Genomic DNA, 10978 nt, shown 5'->3' on the forward strand with positions numbered 1-10978 from the left:
AAGGTAGTATTGAATGAAACTTGCTCCGCTGTAATGCTCAACATGCTACCAAAGAAGATGGGGGATCCCGGAAGCATAAGATTGCCATGCGAATTCAGGAATCTAGTAACAAGTCATGCTCTAGCCTACTCGGGAGCAAGTGTCAACTTGATGCCCTATTCGTTTTTAAAGAAGCTTGATCTTCCCGAACCAAGACCGGTCCACATGGTTATCCATCTAGCCAATAAAACTATGACCTTTCCAAGGGGTATTTGTGAAGACTTACTAGTAAAAGTTGACAAGTTTGTTTTTCCCGCTTATTTCATTGTTTTGGATATGGAGGAAGACGAGCAAGTCCCGATCATCCTTGGAAGGCCATTCTTGAGTACAGCCCGAGCTTTAGTTGATATAAGAGAGTCCAAACTTACTCTACGAGTTGGAGAAGAAGCGGTTACTTTTGGAGTTAATCAGGCAATCAAACATTCAAGGATAAGTGATGATACGTTGTTTTCAGTCGATGTGTTAGATGAAGTACTTGAAAAAGAGCTAGAGGGTTGGAAAGAAGAAGAAAATGAGGGATTTATGGTGCTTGAAGAAGGTAATTTTGATCCCAAACTCGACCTACAAGAATTGGAGAAGTTATTGGAGGAAAGTGAGTATAATGAAGCAATAAAAGAGGCAGAATAGGCACCACGTCGTGGCAAGATTGTTTTTTACGAAACGGATTTAAAAGTTGCGACACCACGACGTGGCAGGATTCCCACGTCGTGGTAACTGATGAAAGTCCGAAAGTTGAGCTGAAAGCCCTCCCCGAACACCTGGAGTATGCATTCTTGGAATAAGGACAACTTTCCACTACCATTTATTGATCAAATGCTAGAGAGGTTATCTGGTCATCTCTACTACTGTTTCCTTGATGGTTTCTCGGGTTACTTTTAAATCCCGATTGACCCGCAAGACCAAGAGAATACCACTTTTACATGCCCAAGTGGAACATTCGCATATAGACGCATGCCTTTTGGGTTATGCAACGCACCAGATACTTTCCAAATGTGTATGATGGCCATATTTCACGACATGATCGAGAAATTTATGGAGGTTTTTACGAATGACCTCTCAGTTTTTGGGTCGTCTTTTGAAGATTGTTTGTCCAACTTGGATCTAATGCTAGCAAGATGTGAGAAGACCAACCTTGTCCTTAATTGGGAGAAGTGACACTTCATGGTGAAGGAAGGAATTGTGTTGGGACATAAAGTGTCAAGGTGGGGAATAGAGGTGGATAGAGCGAAGGTTGACACGATAGCTAAATTACCACCTCCAACAAATGTAAAAGGAGTGAGGAGTTTTCTAGGCTATGTGGGAGTTTACCATTGTTTCATTAAAGACTTTTCGAAGATCATAAGGCCATTAACTCAACTTCTTTCGAAAGATGCCCCATTTGATTTTTCCAAAGAATGTCATGAAGCGTTTCAAGTATTAAAGGAGTAGTTAACTAGTACACCTCTTATGATAGCCCCGAATTGGAGTCTTCCTTTTGAGCTAATGTGTGATACTAGTGACTATGAGGTGGGAGCTGTTTTGGGACAAAGAATTGACAAGCATTTTCAGCCTATTTACTATGCAAGCAAAACCTTGAACCCAACACAATAGAACTACACTACTACCGAGAAAGAGCTACTAGCGGTGGTATATGCTTTTGATAAATTTCGTCCATATTTGGTTTTGTCAAAAACAATAGTTTTTACCAACCATTCTGCCCTTAAGTGTCTTTTTGCTAAACAAGATGCTAAACCAAGATTGATACGTTGGGTTTTGCTTTTACAAGAATTTGACATCGAAATAAGAGATAAAAAGGGGATGGAAAACATGGCTGCCAATCATTTATCGAGACTAGAGAACACGCACTTGGAAGAGTTAGAAGAAAACAAGATTGGAGATGATTTTCCCAAAGAATATCTATTGGTCATAGCAGGAGAGGTACCATGGTATGCGGATTTAGCCAACTATTTAGCAAGTGAATATATTCCAAAGGACTTGACCCGACAACAAAAGAAGAAATTCTTTTCAGAAATCAAGTACTACTTTTGGGATGAGCCATACCTTTTTCGAAGCTGTGCAGACGGAATGATAAGAAGATGCGTGTTCGGGAAAGAAAGTCGAGAAACCTTGAAGCATTTTCATAGCGGGCCCACCGGAGGACACCATGGAGCGCAATATACGACTAAGAAGGTTTTTGATACCGGTTTTTATTGGCCTACTATTTTTAAAGATGCTACTAGATTTGTCAAGGAATGCGATTCATGCCAAAGGTCGGGAAACATTTCATCACGAAACGAGATGCCTCAAAATAGCATTCAAGTTTGTGAGATATTTGATATTTGGGGGATTGACTTCATGGGACCTTTCCCAATGTCAAAGGGTAATAAATACATATTGGTGGCAGTCGATTATGTATCTAAGTGGGCGGAAGCACAAGCATTACCCACTAATGATGCTCGAGTGGTGGTACGTTTCCTTAAAAGGTTATTTTCAAGGTTTGGAGTTCCTAAAGCTCTAATTAGCGATCGAGGCACCCACTTTGCAAATGATCAATTGACTAAGGTGTTGCAAAAATATGGTGTCCACCATATATTCTCAACATCCTATCATCCCCAAACGAGTGGGCAAACTGAAGTTACAAACCGGACATTAAAAAGGATTCTAGAAAGATCGGTTGGAAGTAATAGAAAGGAGTGGTCGCACAAGCTTCATGATGCACGTTGGGCATTCTGAACGGCTTTTAAAACACCTATTGGTACTACACCATATAGTTTGGTTTATGGAAAGAATTGCCACTTGCCAGTAGAGATAGAGCATAAAGCATATTGGGCTTTGAAGATATGTAATTTTGAGTTGGTTGAACTCCGTACAAACCGGTTAATGCAAATGAATGCCCTTGAAGAACTTAGAAACAAAGCTTATACAAGCTCATTAATTTATAAAGACCAGAATAAGAAATGGCATGACATGAGACTTAAGGGTAATAAAGACTTTCATGAAGGACAAAAGGTGCTAATCTTCAATTCAAGGTTGAAACTTTTTCCGGGTAAATTACAAACTAGGTGGGACGGACCATTTGTTGTTAAACAACTTTTCCCACATTGAGCTATTGAGCTTATATCGAGAGAATGGATCCCTTTCAAAGTTAATGGGCATCGAGTGAAGCATTATGAAGAAAGCATGCCAAGTGAAGAAAGAGAGGGTGAAATCGTCAAATTCACACGAGCTGACACAACGTAAAGTGGGAAGGAGTCCAGCTTATGACTCCCCAAAAAGAAGCGCTTGCAGGAGGCAACCTGTGGTTTTGAGTTTGCATTTTCTCTCCTTTTCTTTTATTTCATTTTATTAGTTTTTGCTTTATTTAGGCTTTTAGTCTCTCATTCATCTAATTTGTTATTGAATTCGACGTGGGGTATGGCATAAAACGAGTGTGGGGTGATTATTTTTAAAAGTTTGATAAATGATAATGATTTTTAACCCACCACGAGGTGGTGATTTTCCAGAACACGTATAATCGCGATTAAATAACCCACCACGACGTGGTGATTCTACCACCCGTGGCGACGGAAATAACTGCTGTCAAATTTAGGGTTTTTAAACCTAAGTCAAAACACTTTCATTTTTTTACACCACCCCACTTCTCTCGTCGTGCTAGCCTCCACGAAGAACTCATCCTTCTTTCCATCGATTTCTTGTTTTTCTTCACTAAAAGGTATGATTTTCTAGTGATTTCCTTACTCTTAATCGTTTATTATGGTAGTATAGAGCATCTATTTCTTGATTAGAACACATTTAGGACTAATTTTGGGAACCTAGGGTTCCGATTTTTTCAAAAATCGGACCAATTTTTGGATGTTTTGAGCCTTGATTTCGTTACCATTCTACTACATTTTATGTATAGAACAAACCCTGAACTTGTATTGAGATGATATGGAGCTGAATCTGGTCCGACTTAACCAGGTCTCACGAACAGTGCGTCGACCACGACGACTCGTCGTGGTGATGTTTTCACAGTCTGTTCGGTTTTGTTTTGATTATACTGATGCACATGGTTTCTTGTGTGATCTTTGTGGTTATTTTGCAGACATGGCTAGTAGGTCTAGGCGAAACCAACTCGGAAGTCGTCCCGACTTTCCATGGTACAATTTTCCACGAAATGTAGGGCCCGAAATTTATACAAAGTGGAATTCCAAACTCGATTGGCTGAAGCAACGAAGGGTTCATGTCCCTGCATATGTAGATTGGCAGTGGATGAGCTAAACTGGATTGATGGAAGCAATTGAACCATATCTTGATAAATCGTTTAATGGAGTTCATGGGCAATTTCTTTGTCACGGATGGAAGCGGATATTCCACATTCAAGAGATCGTGTACGAGGAACTACTCATCGAATTTCTAGCCATGGTATCTTTTGCAAGAAAGGATGGCATTTATGCTGACAAGAACCTCACTTTTTGCCTCGGCGACGAGAGGGGCACTCTTAGCCTTGCAGATTTTGCACTAAGGACGGAGATTTACATTCCGTCTGAAGTTCATACCGAGTCTTATCAGCAATATATTGCGGGTTGTGTTAGAAATATAGAGGGGTTTAAAGCACAATTGCATTGGAATGCAATTGCAAATGGGGTCTATGAAAAAGGAAATGCACAAGAGAGTGACATCCATTCTCCTGTCCATCGATTGCTGCACCGCCTAATCACCAACACTATTAATCAACAACAAGAAGGGGATAACTGCCCAACTATAGACGTCTTTTTCTTATGGGTCGTTACTTCCGACAATACTCATGTGGACCTACCGTTTCTGTTGGCGGATTTTCTTGCAGTCCGAGCGGGAAAAGATAGGCGAGGGTCTCCGTCATATGGTGACATGTTGATTACCCGGCTTTCGCATTCATATGGCATACTTGACAAACACGAAGCCATGATGTTGACTGTGAAGCCACAAAATCCCTTTTCTACACTTCTTTATAAGAGGGCGAATATTGTTGTTGATCATGGATTTGGTAATTTTGGTATTCCCGATGACACTCCGCGGGGCCAAGTGCCGAGGCGGGTACGACCAAGGGGAAATGTACCTGAAGGAGAGGAGCCACCAGTTGTACCCGAGGTTGATGAGATGCCCATGGACCCTTACAGTGTTGCTAGGCGAAGGTTTGAGGATAACTTAGCAAGAAGTGGAAATTATACTAAAATGGGTATCGATTATCTTATGGAGCAGTTACATTTTCCCCGGCTCGCTCATTTTCCTCCTACATACCCTTACGAGCCAACTTGGGACAAATTATGGAAGGAGCAACAAGGTGGGGCTGGTGGAAGTGGAGATGGAGGAGACGATGAGGAATATTGAGTTTTATCCTTTTTATTTGATGGTTTTTAGACTTGTTTTTCTTATGGTTTTATTTTGTTTGGTGTGGTAGTTTTAACAATTATGTCGTTGTGTTGGTTATTTGAACAATGTTTCCTTCTTGTATTACTTTTCTTTTTCTTAGTTCCAGGTACTATTCTAGAGTCCAAGTAAGGGTCTTTTTGGCAAAAGAGGGTTCTTTCTAGTAAAGGCTTGTAAAACGTCGAGAGAAGCTAGATTTGAGCACATTTTTCGGGTGTTTGATTGCATCATAGAGTGAGAGGTAACGACCAGGAGCCTATTACTAGAGTTGGTGTCACATATAGTTTGCGTTTTAGTATATTCAGGCACCAGAATTTGCACTTTGGAAACCACCACGACGTGGTGACATTCAACACACCGTGTTATCGCAGTATAAAATACCAAAAAGTGTTATGTTTGGTCCACCACGACGTGGTGATATCTACCACGACGTGGTGCTCTTCGAGTCAGTTTTCCAGTTCGATTCCGTACTTCCAGTGGTCTACGTGTTCAAGAGTGGCGTTTCACGATTTATGTTCATTCCCATGGTATGGATGAGTTGTTCCCACACCATAGAATTTCACTCCATAATGAAGAATTATCCCGGCTGCTACGACATGGTTGACACTTTCCTATGTTGTGGGGGAGTTTTTCAAAGCATAAGGAAACTGCCATTCTATTTTCCACTTCCGTTTCCACACGTTCCAGCAAGCTAGAAATCCTTCCCACGTTTCGAGATGCATCTTCTATCCTAGGGGAGTCTGTTCCTTTTTCTCCCTCATTTTAATTTCATGTTTTGCATACCATGCAATGAGGGCATTGCATGAAATAAGTGTGGGGTAGGGGTATATTGCATAAGAAAAAGCATTTGATTTGTTTTAAATTTTTGCATCAATAGTTTCTAAATTTGCATATAAGCTTGAAATAATAGTTTAACTTAGGAAACTTAGCTAATAATTAAAAATTTGTCCAATGAAGTATGGGATGATCCGAAGGCAACCCAAATGTTTACTTGAGCCAACATATGTTATAGTGTATTTGTGGCTTCCCATTTCCTAGTGAAAAGTCATGAAGTATGAAAGGTCTGGTAGCTTATATGGCATAACACGTTTTGCTGCCTAAACCTGAAATCCATCCAGGAAAGCTTAGGTAGTCATTGAACTTAGACTAATACCTTAACCGATAAAAGTTGAAGCTAAGCTCCTTGCTTAAGCATGTAGGATTTGAGAGAAAAAAGTGAGATTACATGTAAAAAAAGAGAGAGAAATTACCGAAAAGTTAAAGGAATTTTGGAGCAGTCAAGTATGAAGTCCAAAGATCAAATTCTGAAGAAATCCAAAAAGCTGAAGATACCAAAAAATTAAACAAAGAAAGTGGTGAATTCAAGTAAATTAAAGATCAAATATATAATGAAGTGAAGAATTCAAAGAGCTCCATTATGGTATCAAAGTTGTAATTTCTAGAATTTATGTATGCTTGGTTGTTTAGCCAAAAATACCTTGATGTCAAGAAAGATTTCTGAGGATTGATTCGGTGGGTTGCAGAAGTGAGTGTCGTATAAGCTAAGGGGTGAAGGTTCATAGGGATTGTGAGTATTTAGGAATGGGGAGTTCTTAGGAATTATAGACACAAATACATGCATTAAGGTCTTGGGATAATGGCTGGGTTTGAAATGGATTGTTTTGTATTTTGCTAGTGAAATTAAAAATCAATTTGCTTGGGGGCAAGCAAAGAATAAGTGTGGGGTATTTTGATATGTGCATATCTATACACATAATTTGATAACATATCTTAATATTTTAATTACTTTTATGCCCTTATTAGAACAAAAGATACTTAATTTGTTATAAATTATGTTGAAGGGACCAAAAGACATGCTTGGAGCAAAAAGGAAGCTGGAAGCTGGATTAAGGAAGCTGGAAGTTAAAAGTTTGGATCAAAGCCCTAAAATGAAGAAAACTATGCCCAACACGTCGTGGTGCTCTTACCACGGCGTAGCAACTTGAATAATCTCGATCAGCTTAGAAGACTTGGAGAATACGGGATAAACACGATGACCACGGTCTGGTGGATCTACCACGACGTGGTGCTCTGATTTCGGGAAAAGTATAAATATATCACTCAAACCACCAAATTGGGACTTTTGGCTCTGGAGAATTCGATACTTTTGGAGGCAAAACACTGGAATAAAGGCTTGGGAAGCAAGAATTTCATTCACAACCTTGGAAGGAGGAACATTAAGGCAACTAAATTCTACTTATCGATTTTTCATTAGAATTAGCTATGTCTTTTACTCTGGATTTCGTTTTTGCGACTTTGTTTGATGAAATCATGAGCTAAACACTCATGACTTTCGTTTAGCTTAGGATGACTTGACTAATTGTGGTTGATTTTATGGTTTGGATTTATAGATTTTGTTATTTGTTGATTTAGCTTATTAAAGAACCTCAAGTACTTTTGATAAATATTTTTCTCGACTTATTGCTGAATTTGATAAAGTTAGTATGACCATCTCTCTTAGTTAAATTTGAATCTTATGATCTTGTAATTTGCAAAATTATAGGACTAGAGTTTTGAACAAATACCTAGGGTTAAGTAGAAAAGTGGGTAAAAGAGTATACGAGCTAATATATGACGACAAATCATATATTAAATTGAATCAATAAACTAAATTGGTCAATTAATTATAAGTCTAATCAATTCGAACAGAACACTAGTGAACTTGTAAGTTTGTCCGCCTGATCACCGAATAAATAAGCTAGTTTGCTAAAGGATTAAATTGGTGAACACTAATTTGGTCATCTTAGGAATTGGTAACTGAAGAAACTAAATCCATTGCACTTCCATAAATCAACCATAATAACAAATAAATCTGAAGCTAAACGAAAGTCTCTTACTCACCCTTGGTTAATTCATACTTGTTTACTTGCTTTAGTTTAGTGTTAGCTTAATTAAGTGAATTTTTAAGTTAGTTTGATAATTTAAGTATCTAGTCTTGCAAAACTAGGAAAACCAACTCTTTTCTTAATTAATTAGTAATTAGTAAATAGTAAATTTAAGTAGTTTAAACACCGTTCCTTGCGTTCGACACTCGTTCTTACCATTGCTATACTATTGCACGATTAGGTACACTGCCTAGTGTGTTTAATAGTCTAGTGAAGGATATAGTTTTTATAAATTGAAACTTGAATAAAAATATAAACACATTAAATACACATCAAGGATTAAATGCGATAACTTGGGCCCCTCGATGATTCTGTTTTGACTTATGTGTCGGGCCCGGTCAGAACTAAATTGATGTGTTTAGTTATGTTCTATGTCAAACGAATCGGAAGTCGGGAAACAAAATGCTGGAAAATAAGTATGACATGGTTCCATGTATGTGTCTAGCTGATATCTTGAGAACAGAGGAGTATACGATCACTTATCTAAAGGATGCGCTACTGACTGGGTCAGAGTTTACAATGGCTTTTGAAAGCTTACGATTGCTAAGTCGGATCCTGAAGTGCATTAGTAGTTATAGTTATTAGACTTATCCAAGTGGGAGACTGTTGGATTTGGTTTCTAAGTTCATAACTATAATTGGTATGTACTTGACCCGATTGTAGCATGGTCCCTTTTTGGGTTGCCTTCACCAGTGAAATTTGATAGGAAAAATTTTTGAGAATAAGATTTATTAATATATTAGAGGAATAATATGTTAATATTATTTAATTGGTATTGATCAAGAATTAATTTGGAATTAATTTGTGATCAAAAGAGACTAATTAAATATATGGGGATTGATTATGTAAATCAATCATTCTTGTAATGTGGACTAATGATCCATGACTATATGGTTGGGCTAAACCAATAAGATAATCCATGGATAGTCCATGTAGGTTAACCCATGGAGCATAAGAATGTGAAAAGTCATGGAGCATTAGGGTTTACAAAGTGTAACCCTAGTTTTGCCACATTATAAATAGTGCCCCCATAAGCCAAAATCGGCTACACACTCTTTTGAGTCAAACGTCTTATTCTCCCAAAACATCCTCTTGCATTTTGGTGTTTGTGAACCAATAGAGGCATCACATTTGAGGTGCTCAAGCTTTAAAAGGTCAAGAACTCTACCCTACACAAGAGGTAAGCATCCAAACTAAGTGTTATATTATATAGCTTCAATTGTATGCTAGCTAGGGAGAATGCTTTGGAAAAAAAATGCATGTATAATTAGAGAAAACATAGATCCATAGCATTTAGGGTTGCATGTGCACCATAGAAGTGTTATAGTGCTCAAAACCCAACAATATATATATATATATATATATATATATATATATATATATATATATATATATATATATATATGTTTAAATAAAGACCCTAAATAAAGTGGAAATATATAGATACTAATTTTATGTTATTATTCTGTTACAAATCTTGTATATATTTTCTTATATAATTATTTAATAATGTATATACGAATAATCATATATTAATATTCACATTATAAATTATTACAAATAAAAATATAAGTAATGATACTTTAATATTCATATTAGAATTTATTGTAATATTAAACATATATAAAACTTAGGTCATAATACTAACATAAAACTATTGTCTTCACGAATTCATTTTATTTATCGTATAACCATCATATATATATATATATATATATATATATATATATATATATATATATATATATATATATATATATATATATATATATAAGGTGTAAAACATGTGTATTACACGGGTTGATTAAAAAAATATATTAAAATGTAAATAATAAGTATTTTTTCAAATAAAATTTTAAAATAATGAATGAAAAAACATATTAATTGCAATTTAGTATAATATTTATTACATTTGATAATTTACATATATAACTATAAGTATTATGTGGCTTTTTTAATTTTAAAAATTAGAAAAAAAAACCATAAATTGACATGTGGATATTATTTATTTAAAAATTAACACAAAATGACAAGTGTCAAAACTCATTAGAGAATGACATGTGACAAAAAAATTCCTTATTTATTAGGGATGATAGTAATATAGTAAATATGACCCAGAAATACTTTGGGGTTTATCCGTCCCAAAATTATTGTTTACAGACAAAAAACAACACACATTAAGAAAACATTAATTACCAATAATTTTATTAAATTAAATGACAGTTTTACCTATTTGTTGCATTTAATTCCATAGTAGGTAAACTAATAATGAGGGGTATTTTAATAAAAAGAGTATTTATTTTTAGAAATATACTATTATTTTGGGACAAACCAAAAAGGAATAATGAATTATTAATATGGGACGGAGAAAATAAAACTCTGGAATAAAATCTTAAGATTGAAGAAAAACAGCTAAAAATAAAGTGAATTGGATCAAAGTCTTTTTCTCCTTGATATATGGTATACACTAGGTGAGAGACTCATGTATTACTTGAGGATATTTAAAAAAAATAAATATAAAATTTTAACAATTTGATAAGTTTGAATTTATAAGAAAAATAAGAAAAATTTTAAATTATTAAAATTAATGAGACTTTAATACATTGAATACATTACATATATAAATTCCTTCTAATAAATAACTTACA

This window comes from Lactuca virosa, chromosome 5 (genome assembly GCF_052849685.1).
Source record: "Lactuca virosa cultivar CGN04683 chromosome 5, Lactuca_virosa_CGN04683_v6, whole genome shotgun sequence".
Taxonomy (NCBI): Eukaryota; Viridiplantae; Streptophyta; class Magnoliopsida; order Asterales; family Asteraceae; genus Lactuca; species Lactuca virosa.